The following is a 19,758-nucleotide window of genomic DNA, read 5'->3' on the forward strand; positions in this document are numbered from 1 at the left end:
GGAAAATAAGCTTCGCCATTTGCCTGACTCAGTTATAACCATGGAAGAGACTATAACAAGAGAAGCATAAAAAACATGATAAAACAGAAAAGTAGAAGCACTAGTAAAATACTTCATATGGGTAAAGTGGAAGAGAGGGTTATCACTAGAGTTGAGTGGACACCTGGATGTTCGGGTTCGGCAGGTTCGCCGAACTTGAAAAAAAAAATTCGGGTTCGGGACCTGAACTTGACCCCGAACCCCATTGAAGTCAATGGGGACCCGAACTTTTGAGCACCACAATGGCTGTAAAAATGTCATGGAAAGAGCTAGAGGGCTGCAAAAGGCAGCAAAATGTGCTTGAGAGCATGGCAAGTGCTCTGCAAACAAATGTGGATAGGGAAATGAATAAAAAAAAACATAAAAGACCTTAAAAAAATAAAAATTAGGAATGATGTAGGAGGAAGAGGTTGAGGAGGCGGTGAATGGGTGGATGTGGCCGTGGAGGCTCACGTGGCGGTCTAGGTGGAAGCGGCGGCGAAGGAGGAATAGGTAGCCAACACAGATGTGTGTTATTTAGCATTTTTACATAGGGGTATCCCCCCAAAATAATGGGACAAAAAAAAATGTGCACTTGAGTACAAGGATGGATGGTTGAGGCTGTTAGAACTGTCTATTCTGTACAAGGTACAGACAAGTCTTGTGGGATCCAAGCCTGGTTCATTTTAATGAACGTGAGCTTGTCCACGTTGGCTGTTGACAGGCGGCAGCGTCTGTCTGTAATGACGCCTCCTGCGTGCTAAATACACGTTCAGAGAGTACACTGGCTGCAGGGCAGGCCAGCACCTCCAAGGCATACAGGGCTAGCTCAGGCCATGTGGACAATTTGGAGACCCAGAAGTTGAATGGGGCAGAACCATCAGTCAGTACGTGTAGGCGTGTGCACAGGTACTGTTCCACCATGTTGTTCAAATGCTGCCTCCTGCTAACACGCTACATAGCAGTTGGGGCCGGTTGTTGCGGCGAGGTGACAAAGCTTTTCCACATGTCGGCCATGCTAACCCTGCCTTCTGAGGTGCTGGCGCTGACACAGCTGCGTTGGCGACCTCTTCCTCCTCCCCTTCGCCTTGTGCTTCCACTTGTCCGCAGGCGTCAGTCAGGAATTCTCTCAGAAGCGCGTCTACCAGCGTGCGCCTGTAGTCGCGCATCTTCCGATCACGCTCCAGTGAGGGAATTAACCACCTCCGGACCGCCTAACGCAGATGTGCGGTCCGGAGGCGGCAGCCCTGCGCACGACGACGCATATACGCGTCATCTCGCGAGGGCCGGGATTTCCTGTGAACGCGCGCACACAGGCGCGCGCGCTCACAGGAACGGAAGGTAAGCGAGTGGATCTCCAGCGGCGATCGTTCGCTGGCAGGCTGGAGATCCGAATTTTTTAACCCCTAACAGGTATATTAGACGCTGTTTTGATAACAGCGTCTAATATACCTGCTACCTGGTCCTCTGGTGGTCCCTTTTGTTAGGATCAACCACCAGAGGACACAGGTAGGTCAGTAAAGTCGCACCAAACACTACACTACACCCCCCCCGTCACTTATTAACCCTTTATGAATCCCTGATCACCCATGATCACCCCATATAAACTCCCTGATCACCTCCCTGTCATTGATCACCCCCCTGTCATTGATCACCCCCCTGTCAGGCTCCGTTCAGACGTCAATATGATTTTTACGGATCCACGGATACATGGATCGGATCCGCAAAACACATGCGGACGTCTGAATGGAGCCTTACAGGGGGGTGATCAATGACAGGCGGGTGATCACCCATATACACTCCCTGATCACCCCCTGTCATTGATCACCCCCCTGTAAGGCTCCATTCAGACGTCCGTATGATTTTTACGGATCCATGGATCGGATCCGCAAAACACATGCGGACGTCTGAATGGAGCCTTACAGGGGGGTGATCAATGACAGGGGGGTGATCAATGACAGGCGGGTGATCACCCATATACACTCCCTGATCACCCCCCTAAAAGTGAGACTTTGTGAGAAAAAAACAAAAAAAATCAATATCCGCTAACTTATGCAAAAAAAAAAAAATTTCTAGGAACTCGCCAGGCCCCTCATTGAATACCTTGGGGTGTCTTCTTTCCAAAGTGGGGTCACATGTGGGGTATTTATACTGCCCAGGCTTTTTAGGGGCCCGAAAGTGTGAGAAGAAGTCTGGGATCCAAATGTCTAAAAATGCCCTCCTAAAAGGGATTTGGGCCCCTTTGCGCATCTAGGCTGCAAAAAAGTGTCACACATGTGGTATCGCCGTACTCAGGAGAAGTTAGGCAATGTGTTTTGGGGTGTCATTTTACATATACCCATGCTGGGTGAGAAAAATATCTTGGTCAAATGCCAACTTTGTATAAAAAAATTGGAAAAGTTATCTTTTGCCAAGATATTTCTCTCACCCAGCATGGTTATATGTAAAATGACCCCCCAAAACACATTCCCCAACTTCTCCTGAGTACGGCGATACCAGATGTGTGACACTTTTTTGCAGCCAAGGTGGGCAAAGGGGCACATATTCCAAAGTGCACGTTTCGGATTTCACAGGCCATTTTTTTACAGATTTTGATTGCAAGGTACTTCTTACACATTTGGGCCCCTAAATTGCCAGGGCAGTATAACTACCCCACAAGTGACCCCATTTTGGAAAGAAGACACCCCAAGGTATTCTGTGAGGGGCACGGCGAGTTCCTAGAATTTTTTATTTTTTGTCACAAGTTAGCGGAAAATGATGATTTTTCTTTTTTTTTCTTTTTTCCTTACAAAGTCTCATATTCCACTAACTTGCGACAAAAAATAAAAAATTCTAGGAACTCGCCATGCCCCTCACGGAATACCTTGGGGTGTCTTCTTTCCAAAATGGGATCACTTGTGCCGTAGTTATACTGCCCTGGCAATTTAGGGGCCCAAATGTGTAAGAAGTACCTTGCAATCAAAATCTGTAAAAAAAATGGCCTGTGAAATCCGAAAGGTGCACTTTGGAATATGTGCCCCTTTGCCCACCTTGGCTGCAAAAAAGTGTCACACATCTGGTATCGCCGTACTCAGGAGAAGTTAGGCAATGTGTTTTGGGGTGTCATTTTACATATACCCATGCTGGGTGAGAGAAATATCTTGGTCAAATGCCAACTTTGTATAAAAAAATTGGAAAAGTTTTCTTTGGCCAAGATATTTCTCTCACCCAGCATGGGTATATGTAAAATGACAGCCCAAAACACATTCCCCAACTTCTCCTGAGTACGGCGATACCAGATGTGTGACACTTTTTTGCAGCCAAGGTGGGCAAAGGGGCACATATTCCAAAGTGCATCTTTCGGATTTCACCGGTCATTTTTTACACATTTCGATTGCAAAGTTCTTCTCACACATTTGGGCCCCTAAATTGCCAGGGCAGTATAACTACCCCACAAGTGACCCCATTTTGGAAAGAAGACACCCCAAGGTATTCCATGAGGGGCATGGCGAGTTCCTAGAATTTTTTATTTTTTGTCGCAAGTTAGTGGAATATGAGACTTTGTAAGAAAAAAATTAAAATAAAAAATCATCATCATTTTCCGCTAACTTGTGACAAAAAATAAAAAGTTCTATGAACTCACTATGCCCATCAGCGAATACCTTAGGGTGTCTACTTTCCGAAATGGGGTCATTTGTGGGCTTTTTCTACTGTCTGGGCATTGTAGAACCTCAGGAAACATGACAGGTGCTGCTATAACTTTTACCCAAACCATTTTTTTTTTGCCCAAACATTTTTTTTTATCAAAGACATGTAGAACAATAAATTTAGCGAAAAATTTATATATGGATGTCGTTTTTTTTCCAAAATTTTACAGCTGAAAGTGAAAAATTTCATTTTTTTGCAAAAAAATCGTTACATTTCGATTAATAACAAAAAAAGTTGAAATGTCAGCAGCAATAAAATACCACCAGATGAAAGCTCTATTAGTGAGAAGAAAAGGAGGTAAAATTCATTTGGGTGGTAAGTTGCATGACCGAGCGATAAACGGTGAAAGGAGTGTAGTGCCGAAGTGTAAAAAGTGCTCTGGTCATGAAGGGGGTTTCAGCTAGGGGAGCTGAGGTGGTTAAGCACGGCACATTGTCTTTGTAGCGTGGATCCAGCAGGGTGGCAACCCAGTAGTCAGCACACATTAAAATGTGGGCAACTCTGCAGTCGTTGCGCAGGCACTGCAGCATGTAGTCTCTCATGTGTGGCAGGCTGCCCAGAGGTAAGGACAAGCTGTCCTCTGTGGGAGGCGTATCGTCATCGTCCTGCCTTTCCCCCCAGCCACGCACCAGTGATGGGCCCGAGCTGTGTTGGGTGCCACCCCGCTGTGAACATGCTTCATCCCCATCCTCCTCTTCCAGTAGTGGGCCCTGGCTGGCCACATTTGTACCTGGCCTCTGCGGTTGCAAAACTCCTCTTTCTGAGCCACTTCTAAAAGACTGGCCTGAAAGTGTTAGAGATGACCCCTCTTCCTCCTCCTCGTCCTGGGCCACATCCACTTCCATCATCGACCTAAGTTTTTTCTCAAGGAGACAAAGAAGTGGTATTGTAACGCTGATACCGGCGTCATCGTCACTGGCCATGTTGGTGGAGTACTCGAAACAGGGCAACAGGGCACACAGGTCTCGCATGGAGGCCCAGTCATTGGTGGTGAAGTGATGCTGTTCCGCAGTGCGACTGACCCGTGCGTGCTGCAGCTGAAACTCCACTATGGCCTGCTGCTGCTCGCACAGTCTGTCCAGCATGTGCAAGGTGGAGTTCCACCTGGTGGGCACGTCGCATATGAGGCGGTAAGCGGGAAGGCCGAACTTACGTTGTAGAGCAGACAGCCGAGCGGCGGCAGGATGAGAACGCCGGAAGCGCGCACAGACGGCCCGCACTTTATGCAGCAGCTCTGACATGTCGGGGCCTGTCCCCCAAACACATCAGTTTCAGAATGTTTACCCCTGACTGTGCTGAACTTGGTGGTGAAGGTCTGTCGTTGACCGGATGAGGAGGTGGTAGAAGAGGAGGAAGCCGAGTAGGAAGAGGAGGCAACAGGAGGCAAAGAATGATGCCCTGCGATCCTTGGCAGCGGAAGGACGTGCGCCAAACAGCTCTCCGCCTGGGGCCCAGCCGCCACTACATTTACCCAGTGTGCAGTTAGGGAGATATAGCGTCCCTGGCCGTGCTTGCTGGTCCACGTATCTGTGGTTAGGTGGACCTTGCTACAGATGGCGTTGCGCAGTGCACACTTGATTTTATCGGATACTTGGTTGTGCAGGGAAGGCACGGCTCTCTTGGAGAAGTAGTGCCGGCTGGGAACAACATACTGTGGGACAGCAAGCGACATGAGCTGTTTGAAGCTGTTCGTCTCCACCAGCCTGAATGACAGCATTTCAAAGGCCAGTAGTTTAGAAATGCTGGCATTCAGGGCCAGGGATCGAGGTTGGCAAGGTGGGAATTTACGCTTTCTCTCAAAGGTTTGTGAGATGGAGAGCTGAACGCTTCCATGGGACATTGTGGAGATGCTTGGTGACCCAGGTGGTGGTGTTGGTGGCAGATCCTCTGTTTGCGGGGTGGCAGGTGGCACTGTCACTCCAGAGGTGGATGAAGAGGCCGAGACTGCAGCAGAAGAGGAAACAGGAGGAGCCTGAGATCTTTCTTGGTTTTTGAGGTGTCTACTCCACTGCAGCTCGTGCTTTGCACTTAGATGCCTGGTCATGCAGGTTGTGCTAAGGTTCAGAACGTTAATGCCTCGCTTCAGGCTCTGATTGCACAGCGTGCAAACCACTCGGGTCTTGTCATCAGCACATTGTCTGAAGAACTGCCATGCCAGGGAACTCCTTGGAGCTGGCTTTGGCTCTGTCCCTTGCTGCGGTGGGCAGTAGCAGGCGTACTGTCTAGACTCTAGAGGACGGCCGCTCCACTTTTGCACCCGGCTCCCTCTTCTGCTGTGCTGGTGGCTCTGTGCGACCACCGCCTCTTCCTCTGAACAACATAGGTCACTCGCATGACCTTGATTCCATGTGGGGTCGAGGACCTTATCATCCTACACATCATCTTCCACCCAGTCTACACCTTTGCCTTCCTTGTCGGTCTGCACACTTTCAAAGGCCCCAGCAGTTGGGACCTGTGTTTCGTCATCATCCGAGACGTGCTGCGATGGTCCTCCCATGTACTCATCTTGAAAGATAATTGGTTGGGCATCGGTCTCTTCCACTTCTGGGGCAGGTCTAGGTGGATGGCCCTGGGAAACCCTGCTAACAGTCATCAAAAAGTGTGGTCTTTCAGCAGGAGACTGGGTGGGAGACAATGTGAAGGAACTGGATCCACTGTCAGCAACCCAATCTACTATCGCCTGTACTTGTTCAGGCCTCACCATTCGTAGAGCAGCATTAGGCCCGACAAATACCGCTGCAGGTTTTGTCGCCTACTCGCACCTGAGGAAGGGGTTTCACTTGTGCGTGTAGCTGGCACAGATCGACCACGTCATCTCCCTGCAACAGGAGCTCCACCAGCAGCACCACGTCCCTTATTTGACGCTCTCCTCATATTTCTCGAATTTAGGATCTTGCCCTAAATGGGTGTTTAATAGTAAAATAGAACGACAGTATGTAAAGGGTGTATCCCACACTGCCTGAACCAGACTAGGCCTCAATTAAAGATTTGTTTGCCCAAAATGGCTGTATTTCAAATGCCTGAATCACACCCTCTACATACGGAGGTGTATCTCACACGGTCTGAACCAGTGTAGGCCTGAATTCAATATTGGTGCACCAAATGGCGGTATTTCAAATGCCTGAATCAAAGCCCTGTATGTAGAGGGTGTATCTCACACGGTCTGAACCTGTGTAGGCCTGAATTCAATATCTATTTGCCCAAAATGGCTGTATTTCAAATGTCTGAATCAAAGCCCTGTATGTAGAGGGTGTATCTCACACGGTCTGAACCAGTGTAGGCCTGAATTGAATATTGGTGCACCAAATGGCGGTATTTCAAATCTCTGAATGTAACCCAAATGTATTAAGGGTGTATCTCACAATGACATCTGCAGCAAAGGCTGACAAATAACCTTTTTTTGCCCAAACGGGTGTTTGTTTAATAACTCAATATGGCAGCAGTATATAACCCAGGAATTTCAAACGTGCTTATGCTGCAAGGCCTGAAATATTGTGTATTTTGCCCCAAAAAGGGTGTTTTATTAATGACAGAACATAAGCCCTGTATGTAGAGGGGGTATCTCACACGGTCTGAACCAGTGTAGGCCTGAACTAAATATTTCTTTGCCCAAAATGGCTGTATTTCAAATCCCTGAATCAAACCCCTGTATGTAGAGGGAGTATCTCACACGGTCTGAACCTCTGTAGGCCTGAAGTAAATATATCTTTGCACAAAATGGCTGTATTTCAAATGCCTAATTCAAACCCCTGTATGTAGAGGGGGTATCTCACAGGGCCTGAACCAGTGTAGGCCTGAATTCAATACTGGTGCACCAAATGGCGGTATTTAAAATCTCTGAATGTAACCCAAATGTATTAAGGGTGTATCTCACAATGACATCTGCATCAAAGGCTGCCAACTAAATTTTTTGTGCCCAAACGAGTGTTTGTTTAACAACTGAATTTGACAGCAGTATATAAGCCTATAATTTCACACGTGCTGATGCTGCAAGGCCTGAAAATAGTGGTTTTTGTCAGAAAAGTGTGTTTTCAAACCCCAGAAAATGATGGGTGTATTTCTACCTTAAATTGCACACTGACTAATCCAGATGTTGTAGTTTGCCAAAAAAAATGGTGATTTGAGATGTCCCAAAAGCTCAGATGCAGTGCTGGTGCACTGAGCTTGCATAAAATGGCCGCCGCCACCCACCTAACTAACAGAATTATAAAAGTTTTTTTTTTTTTGGTCAATGGCCTCAGGGCAGGGTAAAACGAGTGTGCCCTGCACCCACACAACTATTTCTCTGTATATCACTGAGTTAGATTCTCTCCTACTCTCTCCCTGAAATCACCATGAAGTCCAGCAGCAGCCTCTCCCTACACTTGTAACAGCAGAGTGACGTGCAGCGCTATGTGACTCAAGCTTATATAGAGGCTGGGTCACATGGTGCTCTGGCCAATCACAGCCATGCCATTAGTAGACATGGCTGTGACGGCCTCTTGGGGCAAGTAGTATGACGCTTGTTGATTGGCTGCTGTGCAGCCTTTCAAAAAGCACCAAGAAAGCACCGAACCCGAACTTTTACGGAAATGTTCAGGTCCGGGGTCCAAAAATCCTAAAGTTCGGTACGAACCCGAACTTTATAGTTTGGGTTCGCTCAACCCTAGTCACCATGGTAGGCGCATAATATAACATCGAAAGTTGATAGGGAAGATATCCAAATGGATCGTGGACGTCACGAGTCGGGAGTAGGTAATTGCCGCTCTCCTGCTGCCTTCCTTGGATGTTTCTGCTTTAATAACTTGCCCCAACCTCTCTGGGTGGTTCACAATTAGGAAAAAAAAGGGGGCAAGGCAACAACAGCCAATCAGATTTCAGCCATTGACCTCCCTTGGATGTGGTAGCCCTTTCTCAGGCTCCTTCTCCGGCATCGAACCCTGATTCCCCGTTACCCATGATCACCATGGTAGGCGCAGAAAAGAACATCGAAAGCTGATAGAGCAGACATCCGAATAGATCGTCGCCGTCACGGGGACGTGCAATCGCCCAGAGGTTATCTAGAGTCACGAATGTGGCAGCAGGCCCTCGCCCCTAAGGTTTTTGAGGGTCACCAGCAGGCCATTAATCATAATTTTTCAAGGGTGTGTATGATGCCCTCCTTTATGTGTAATAAAGGGTGTATTGGAATTCCGGTTCCTTGTAATTTTTGGCAGCCCTTTCCCTTAGTGCATAGGCTTTATGAGTGTAGGAGTCCCGCTACCTGAACGATTGTACCACAATGTGAATGAGGCCCTCCTTTATGTGATATACAGGTTGTATCGGAGCCTCTTCCGTGTAATTTTTTGCAGCACTTCTCACTTTATATACAATTGAATATACAGGAAAGAATGTTTGTTTTTCCTGTAAAATTGATTATATTTTGGGGGGGTTTTGTGCGTATTTTTGGCAGTCTGTAAAAATGGCGTACAACTCGGACAACATGGTTCCCAGCAGCGCCCTGGGAGTCCAAGATGCATCCAGACATCGTCCTCATGTTGTTCCCGATCCATTTTGGTGGTGTTTCTGTCACTTTCTGACCTTTTTCAATGGACCAGGCACCATCCCCTCTTCAGAGCAGGGGGTGCCTGGTTGTCTCCCATTGTACTCGGGTGCTCGGCCGAGAACACGAATATAGAAATGTGTTCGGGCTGAACACCCGAATACTTTGGTGCTCGATCATCACTAATGTCGACCTATCAGGGATTTGAAAATTGACAATTTCTTTGCATTTTGCTCATTTCTTATCCTGGCTTGCCATCTGGTGGCCAAAATAAGAATTACAACAATAATGCTCTATGTCTCTTCATATAGACTGAGAGCATTCAGCACATGTACTGAAGTCCCGATTGGCCGCACGGGGCTTCAGTTCTAAACCCAGAAGCGCAAGCTTCCGGGTTTTTGCGCATTTAGGTGCCGTGATCTCACTTGATCACGGCATCTACAGCATTTAATTATCGCTATCAGCATTATTGCCGGTTGCGGTAATTAGCCGCAGGTCTCTGCTATTTGAAACACCAGAGACTTCCCGGCAATGACGCCCGCTGCAGGCGCGAGCGGGCGTCATGCTTGCAAAGCGCAAAGGTTAACAGAATCCAATGATTCTACTTAGTTAGTAGACTCATTCGATTCTTTGAGTTAAAAGAAACGTGTGTCACCAGAAGACCTCCCAAATATCCTCATAACAGTGTGTCATCCGAAAATCCCCTATAACAGTGTAAACTATTATTGTTATTTTATTAAATATTTTGGCACACGAAAAATACGGTACATAGCATACTGCAAGTACACCTTATATACGTGTAACATCTATACCACACTATGACTGTATACCATGTATGACACACACAATACATTACACTATATACATAGCATATTGGAAATACACCTTATATATACACCATATATATCACACTATATACATAGCATACTACAAGTACACCATCTATACCACACAATAACTGTATACCCAACATAACACACAATTTACACTGTAGCTGGCCAGCTAGGACCTGTCCTAGGTTGCTCGTATAGCTTATATGTGTATACAGCTAGACCTGCCAATAGCCTTAATACAGTTCCTATGTTTATGTGTTAAAGACAAAAGCAGAGTTATTTACTGTGACATCATGTTTTGGATGTCATATTACTGTTATATTTTGTGTTCACAGAAGCAGAAAAAGATAATATGCCTTTAAGATTCATTTTGTAATGTAAGGTAAGCTCAGTGACACAGCAGAAACAGAAAGCATAGTGTTAATCTGTTGTTGCTGGGCAGAAGTCTAGACCAATCACAGCCAGCTTCTCACACAGCAAGAGTTTTCACCAATCACAGCCAGCCTCACACAGAGTCTGTCTGGAAATTCTCCCGGCAGGAGCTGCTAGAGTCATTATTCACTAGAGACAGGAGCTGAAGAGACATTCACTCCACTGAGAGCTGAGTTTTATGGGTACAAGAGGCCAAAATAGGTATTTAGAACAGGTATATAATGTTCATATTGTTAGTATTGTGGTTAGAACTGTATACTGAGCTAGATATATATGTGTTTACTTACAGTTCCACCAATTGCAAATACAATTGCAAACTACAAATAGCATACAGATCAGTAGAACTATCGGTCAAATCTTAAATATACCTCTCAGAGAGATCATAAAGTGCTTAAATAACTTAAAGTGAGAGTACAGATACTCAAGAGAGAAATATATCCACCATTTTATGTTGAATGACAAGATTGAACAGTTGAACCACCATCTTATGCATACCGCCATTTTGTGATATCTTTTCAACACGTGTTTTGTACATGGACTATCTGCTGCGGAGGCGGCAGTGTTATATATGAAAAGTTGAAGTTAATAAAGAAGTTATTTCAAGCATTTGGTGTCCTCTTTAAACCTACTGTTTCCATAGAACGGCGCCAGAGGAATTACAGCGTAATGGACAGTCTGGTTAGACTAAAAGTCAGAGATATCGGAATTCTTCTAATGCCAGAGTGCAAAAGGCACTTCACAGTGCTGCGCCCGCCACAGTGGAACTATATACAGAGCATACTGGAAATACACCAAATATACATGTACCACCTATACCACACAACGACTGTATACCATGTATGACACACAATATACTCCACAATATATACATAGCATACTGGAAGTACACCTTATATACATGCACCATATATACCACACAATGGCTGTATACCAGACATGACACAATACACCACACTGTATACAGAGCACACTGGAAATACACCTTATATACGGTATATGTACCATATATACCACAGAATGTATACCAGACATGACACACACAAAGGACCTATATACATCACAATATATACCGTACATAGCATACTGGAAATACACCTTATATATACACACTGTATATGCACATATCATATATACCTCAGAATGACTGTATACCAGGCACATACGACACACAAAATACACCACACTATATACATAGCATACTGGAAACACACAATGTATATACACATTATATACATCTGTATGTAGGTGTGCACCATGCTATATATACAATATCTACACCAGGTGTCACTCTATATACGTGTATACGCCATTTATATCATACTGTATATAACTATTCTATAAATGCATCATGTTTGCCATATCACATAAACAGTATATATGCTGCAGCCCACATGTACATGCCACGTCACCTATGTACTTACCATGTATGGTACTGTATGTATCCTACACACGCACGAACACATGTGCAGACAACCTTATACCATGCCGCGTACATACCATATATACCACAGTATGACATACACCATGATACCTCCCATGTGTGTCAGTATTTGGCTCCGTTGTAGTACAGTACAGGAGTACTGCTGAGTACTTACACAGTAGAAGTTGGCAGTTGTCGGGTCCTGAGAGGGTTCGGTCCGTGCAGGGCCACTATCCTCCCTCGAGGTACTGGCATACTATGATGACGTGGTGTAGGTGGCACTGTGTGGCACATTGGTTCTTTGTAGTGCTGGCCTATCCTACATAATAAAAGCCCTATGTGCGTGTGCTGTGTCCGTGGCGATTTTTACACTGGGCAATGCCGCCTGCACCACCCACACCAGCGCGCCTACCAATCATCACACGGCAAGGTCTCAGCCATCCTTTTAACTGCGCATGCGCTGCTCGCTGAACAAGCATCACACATTGTGTGCTTTCCACAGCTGCGCGCCGTCATTACTGTCTGTGCATCACAGAGCCGCACAGTCCCAGCACTCTCAGCCACAGACAGCAGCCGCTGCCAGCAGTCTCAGCCATCAGTCACAGTGCCAGCAGTCTCAGCCACCAGTCACAGCGCCAGCAGTCTCAGCCATCAGTCACAGTGCCAGCAGTCTCAGCCATCAGTCACAGTGCCAGCAGTCTCAGCCATCAGTCACAGTGCCAGCAGTCTCAGCCATCAGTCACAGTGCCAGCAGTCTCAGCCACCAGTCGCTGCCAGCCGTCCATTGCCATTTAATATAGACTGTGCCTACTAATGTTTATGCACTACTGCTCTAGCGCCTGTTATTGTAACAGGCTTAATGTCTAGTATATATATAATACAGAGAGTTAGTGGGAGATAGTCAGTGTAGGTTAGATCGTTATATAGTGTAGCGGTTTTAGCGCAGTGTGATAGGAATTACTGTTTCTCTGCTGTCCATACATACAGGCTACAGACATAGTGCTGGGATGTCACAACAATACTTAATGCACCAATCAGTAATATCTACTCAGACCTGCTAAAATGTGAAGTTGCACGTCTTGCGCAAAAATATGCGCATCATTAATTGCCGATTTGCGCAATCGCGAATATATTGGAGCACTCTATCTGCATATAAAGTTATTGTAATGTTCTCAGGATACTTCTAGCAGCTTGAAAAATGTAGCAAAAGTGACCAATGCCTGTATTGCACGCGCAATACGCGCATATTACATTGCCGATTTTCGCAATCCAGAAAATAATGGCGAATTCACGAATATATAATGAATATTCTCCCAAATATTCGCAAAATATTGCAAATTCGAATATTGCCCCTGCCGCTCACTATTGTTCATGTTTAGTGCAACTGTCTGTATTATGTATGTGCACCCCTTATCATATGTACAGCGCTATCGATTGAATGGCGCTTTAAGAATAAAAAAAAAAATAATAATAATATCTATCAATTCAATTTATCAGACTAAATATTTCTGAATATACCTGACTAAATATATCTAAAGTATCCTCAAACTATACCTGCAACACGCTAAGATTTCTTTTGTCTGTAATTGGTGTCTGCCAGAGCAGCTAGACATATGGCACACATGTAATGTCCCGGAATGCCATTACCACTCCTTTTGCATGTTGCTACCCTTTTCTATAAGCTAATTTATGTCATCAAATGTGTTAATATCATCTGTGTATAAGGTGCATATTTATTCTTATATATTTCCTATGTAACTGTTGTATTTATGTAATTGCCTGGTCTACCACTAGGTGGCAGCAACGTTTGGCAGAGCACTAGTTACAGGGTCTGGAATCCTATTCCAGACTCTATGCCTCTGCAATGTCCCACTGGGCACACCTGGGGGATCCCTTACCCCTCTAGAGGTATCTACGAAATATGTCCCTCTGTTAGAGTAAGTAGTCGTGACGCCAGCTGCAGTTAAGCAGCGGAAGCACAGGGCTCCCTTTGTAAGATGGAAGTAACCCAAATGTAGGAAGGCCAGAGTGGTGTTGCATAGGCCACAATATCCCTGGAGATGTTGTGTAGCACTTGTCATGATGCCCCTACCTTTGGATATGGATGGAATCCCAGATGTGGTGGTCTGAAGCAGTGCAAAGGAGGAAAAGTAACTTGATGGGGTAGAAATAAAGTTGATTCCAGACTTGGTATAATGTTAAACAGTTGATTTTACTGGTAATAAATGTTTCCAAACTGTTTCCAGACTTTCTCTTGGTCTCCAGCAGGGTTTAGTATATTTTGGCAGGTAAACTCTTGCTCTGCAAACAAACTCTTCTCTGCTATGCAATGGCTCTCTTAGCTCATCTATGTCAGTAGTAGCGATCTTGTAGGGTATCCTAAGGACTTCTTGTCTTGGCTTAAAGCACATCAAGCTTCGGCTCAGGTTGGGCTTGACCAACCTCCAGTGATAAGGCTGGTGTAGATCTAACAGTACCTGTTCCGTAGACTGCCTTAGGCAGGGCACAAGGCGACGTGCCCCAGCCCTTGCTTCCTTCTCCCAGCAGGGAGGAAACTAGACTGCCTTTTCCTAGCCAAACTCACTCCTCCTCTCCTACTACAATCCAGTCCATCCTCTGTAACTAGTTCTGCCAAGTATATCTGCCACCTTGTGGTAGACCGGGTTATTACACTCAAACAATAGATTACATGGTAAATACATAGCAATAGATATGCACAATATACAAAATGACATAATCAGCACATGGAAAGTGGTAGCAAGGTGTGAAAGGAGTGGCAATGGCACTCCAGGACATTACACCTCTCTTAGAGAGAGTAGGAGTTAGTCAGAGTCAGTCAGTTCCAGCCTACCCTCCTTAGGGAGAGGTTGAGTCTAGCTTTCCCCCTCCTGGGGAGAGGTTGTGTGCAGAGTCTAAGCTACTCCCTGCTGGGAGAAGGCAGCAGGCCTGGTCCTGTCCGGACAGGTTCTGTTTGTCCTAGCTAACCTTATCACTTGAGGTTATGCACCTTGGTTGCATGTCCCCTCCTGGGCTTGCATTGCCTCCATCCAAGCTAAAGCTACAGCTTGAGGTACTTTATGCCAGGACAAGAAGTTCCTAGGATTATCTACAGTAAGAGACAGACTATTGCTAACATAGCTGAGCTGAGAGAGCTACTCAAAAGAGGATACAGCAGAGAGAAGTTTGTTGTTGCAGAGAGAGTATTTGCCTGCTGAAACCTATTGGAGATAAAGATAAAGTCCAGAAACTGTATGGATTACCGTTTATTACAAGTAAAAGCAACTGTTCAACCGTTTACCAAGTCTGGACTCAACTTTGTTTTACCTCATCCAAGTTACCAATCCCCTTTGCACTGCTTCGGACCACACTACGTCTGGGATCCAACCATATCCTAAGGTAGGAGCACCGTGACAAGTGCAACACAACATCTCCAGAGATATTGTGGCCTATTTAACACACTCTGGCCTTCCTACCACTGGGTATCATTACATCACTACAAAAGGGAGCCTTGTACATCCGCTGCTTAACCGCAGCTGGCGTCACGACTACTTGCTCTAACAGAGGGACATATTTTGTAGATTCCTCTAGAGGGGTAAGGGATCCCACAGGCACAGCCAGTGGGCACGTTGCACACACATCCTTTCACAGCTGTAGCTGAGCTCACAGTGACATGATTTGATCATTGCAGTCTATGGGAGAAGTGATCAGACGTTCCTTAAAATAAGTTAAAAAAAATGTTTAAAAATATATACAGTGGGCAAAATAAGTATTTGATACACTGGCGATTTTGCAAGTTTTCCCACCTACAAAGAATGGAGAAATCTGTCATTTTTATTGCAGGTACACTTAAACTGTGAGAGACAAAATCTAAAAAAAATTCTGAAAATCACATTGTATGATTTTTTTAGTTAGTTTAGTTTGTTAGTTTCTCTTTAAGAAGCCCTCCTACTCTGCACTCATTACCTGTATTAACTGCCCCTGTTTGAACTCGTTACCTGTATAAAAGAGACCTGACCACACACTCAATCAATCACACTGCAACCTCTCCACCATGGCCAAGACCAAAGAGCTGTCTAAGGACACCAGGGACAAAATTGTAGACCTGCACAAGGCTGGGATGGGCTACAAGACAATAGGCAAGCAGCTTGGTGAGAAAGCAACAACTGTTGGCGCAATTAACCCCTTAAGGCCATTTTTCACCTTAAGGACCAGGCCAATTTTAGCAAATCTGACATGTGTCACTTTATGTGGTGATAACTTTAAAACGCTTTTACATATCCAGGCCATTCTGAGATTGTTTTCTCGTCACATATTGTACTTCATGACAGTGGTAAAATTGAGTCAAAATATTTCATTTTTAGTTATAAAAAAATACCAAATTTACAAAAAAAATAGAAAAATGTGCAAATTTCTATTTCTCTGTTATAATAGATAGTAATACCTCCAAAAATAGTTATTACTTTACATTCCCCATATGTCTACTTCATGTTTGGATCATTTTGAAAATGACATTTTATTTTTTTGGACGTTAGAAGGCTTAGACGTTTAGAAGCAAATCTTAAAATTTTTAAGAAAATTTCCAAAACCCAATTTATTCAGGACCAGTTCAGTTATGAAGTCACTTTCTGGGGCTTACATATTAGAAACCACCGATAAATCACCTCATTTTAGAACCTACACCTCTAAAGCTATTTAAAACGGATTTTTACTAACTTTGTTAACCCCTTAAGTGTCCCATGAGAATTAAAGTAATATAGGAATGAAATTTTAATCTATTTTGCAACACATCAAGGGTTAACAGCCAAACAAAATTCAAAATCTATTACCCTGAATCTGGAGTTTACAGAAACACCCCATGTGTGCTCAAAAACTGATGTATGGGCACACAGCATGCGTCAGAGTGGAAGGAGCACCATATGGTTTTTGGAGAGCGGATTTAGCTGGAATGGTAATTGGGAGCTATGTCGCATGTGAAGACACCCTGAGGTGGCCCCACAGTGGAAACCTCCAAAAAGTGACCCCAATTCGGAAATTACAACCCTCAAGGAATATTTCAAGGTGTGTAGTGAGCACTTTGACCCATCAGGCGTTTCACAGAATTAGGAAACACTTGGCAGTGAAAAGGAAAAATTAAAAAAATTTCCAGAAAAAGTTGCTTTATACCCACATTTTTCACTTTCTCAAGGGGTAACAGGACAAAATGCACCCCACATTTTGTTACCCATTTCCCCCCGAATACGCCAACACCCCATATGTGCTCAAAAAATGATGTATGGGCGCACAGCAGGGCTCTAGAGGCAAAGTGCAAAATATGTTTTTTGCAGGCTTGAATAAACAGACATGAATTTTAGGTGCCATGTCACATTAAAAAAATTCCAGAGGTCCCCAGAAATGAAAAACCCTAAGAAGTGACTCCATTTTGGAAAGAGCACCCACGAACATTTTAAGTGGTAGAAAGGGTACTTTTCAGCAAACAGGTGTCTCACAGAAGACAGAAACATTTGTTAAAGGTTTTTAACCGCTACAGGACCGCCGCACGCAGGGATGCGTCTTTGCGGCGGCCCTGTAATTTCTCCTGGACGCGCCGGCGCGTCCTCTCGCGAGACGCGAGATTTCGGGCAGAGCCGGCCCGCGCATGCGCATTGCGGGCCGGCAAAAATTAAAGAAGTATTTCGTCACCAGCCTGCCAGCCAATGATCGTGGCTGGTGATTTTCAAAAAATCGAATCACAAGCCATTTAACACATTATATTTATAAATATAAGGTGTTAAATGGCTGCTGTGCTCCTCTGCTGGTCCTTTTCATCAGTTGGTCCCAGCAGAGGAGCACAGTTCACAGTGAGTACACCCAACACAACACTTAGCCCCCAGATCACCCCCCATCACCCCAATTAACCCCTTGATCGCCCCCTGTCAATCACTAGTGAAAGGGAAAAAAGTGATCAGTGTAAAATGTCACTTTTTTTTCCCCACTGTTATTGACTGATAGGTTTAGGATAGTTTAGGCCCCTTTGTTAGGCAGTTAGCGCCCAGCCCACCGCACCGCAGTCACTGATTCGCTGATTAGCGTATCGCTAATCAGCATTTGTACTTTTATAGTATCTGTAAGTGATCAGAACTGATCACGGTCAGATCTATAATTGTATTAGTGTCACCTTAGTTCTCCCTCCACCCAAAACGCAGTGTTTGCCCGATCAGGCCTGATCGGTCGCCCACACGTGCGTTCACCCACGCCCGCCCCACCGCAGTGTCAACTTTTTGATCACTGTGCAATCACTTTACAAGCGCTGCGGCGATAAAAAAATCAGTTTTGATATTTTTTTTATCAATCGCAGCGGCCTCCGGTACTTCGCTAGCCTCCCCTTTGTAAGACAGGCTTGCTTTTTTTCTTGGGTAGTCTCAGGGAATACCCCCTAAATTTAGTTGTCCAAATGTCAAACAGGGGGTATTCCTCTGAAGAGGCCTACAGGCTTCTGACCCAGTCGGATGAGGAATGGGAACCCTCATCTGACGAATCCAGCGGGTCAGAATACGAACCTGTAGAAAGCAGTGGCAGTTTGACCCAAAGTTCGGACGAGGAGGTTGAGGTCTCTGATACCACCAGGCGTACCCGGCCCCGTGTCGCTAGACCGCAGGTTGCGCAGGATCTGCTTCAATGGCAGCAGAGTGGGGCTGGCGCTGTCGGATTACGTGGTGAGGCATACACCAGCAGCGCAGCCCATCCTGGACCTAGTACCAGCACTGCCGTACAACATGGTGAAGTGGCGAGCACCAGAAGGGCAGTTGAAGCTGGTACGGTGGCACGTGCATTAGTTCCCCCGTCGCAGCCACCGCACAGACAGGCCCGTAGGGCCCCTAGAGTCCCTGAGGTGCTGGCAAACTCTGATTGGCAGTCCCCAACTTCAGCCGCACCAGTAGTTCCCCCTTTCACCGCCCAGTCTGGAGTTCGGGTTGAGACAGCTCAGATCGGATCGGCACTGGGGTTTTTTGAGCTGTTCTTGACTGCGGAGCTCTTGGACTTAGTCGTGGCAGAAACAAATCGATATGCCACTCAATTTATAGCCGCCAACCCAGTGGAAACCCGTCCAAGTTTCTGAATTAAAAATTTTTCTGGGCCTTCTCCTCAACATGGGCCTAACAAAAAAGCATAAATTGCGGTCATATTGGTCCACGAACCCAATTCATCACATGCCCATGTTCTCTGCTGCTATGTCCAGGACACGATTTGAGACCATCCTGTGTTTCCTGCACTTTAGTGACAACAGCACCTCTCGTCCCAGAGGCCACCCTGCTTTTGACCGGCTCCACAAAATTCGGCCCCTCATAGACCACTTTAACACCAAATTTGCAGATATTTATACCCCAGAGCAAAACATCTGCGTAGACGAGTCCCTTATACATTTTACCGGGCGCCTTGGCTTCAAACAATACATCCCAAGCAAGCGCGCCCGGTATGGGGTCAAATTCTATAAGCTATGTGAAAGGGCCACAGTCTATACACACAAATTTCGTGTCTATGAGGGTAAAGATCATACCCTGGAGCCGGTCGGTTGCCCTGACTACCTGGGGAGCAGTGGGAAGACAGTCTGGGACTTGGTGTCACCCTTATTCGGCAAGGGGTACCATCTTTATTTGGACAATTTTTACACAAGTGTGCCCCTCTTCAGGCATTTGTTTTTAGAACGGATTGGCTGCTGTGGCACCGCGCGAACTAGTCGCCGGGGCTTCCCCCAATGGCTCGTTACCACCCGTCTTGCAAGGAGGGAGAGGGCTGCCTTGTGTAACGAAGAACTGCTCGCGGTGAAATGGAGAGACAAGCGTGACGTTTACATGCTCTCCTCCATTCAC

The sequence above is a fragment of the Bufo gargarizans genome, chromosome 8, assembly GCF_014858855.1.
Source record: "Bufo gargarizans isolate SCDJY-AF-19 chromosome 8, ASM1485885v1, whole genome shotgun sequence".
Taxonomy (NCBI): domain Eukaryota; kingdom Metazoa; phylum Chordata; class Amphibia; order Anura; family Bufonidae; genus Bufo; species Bufo gargarizans.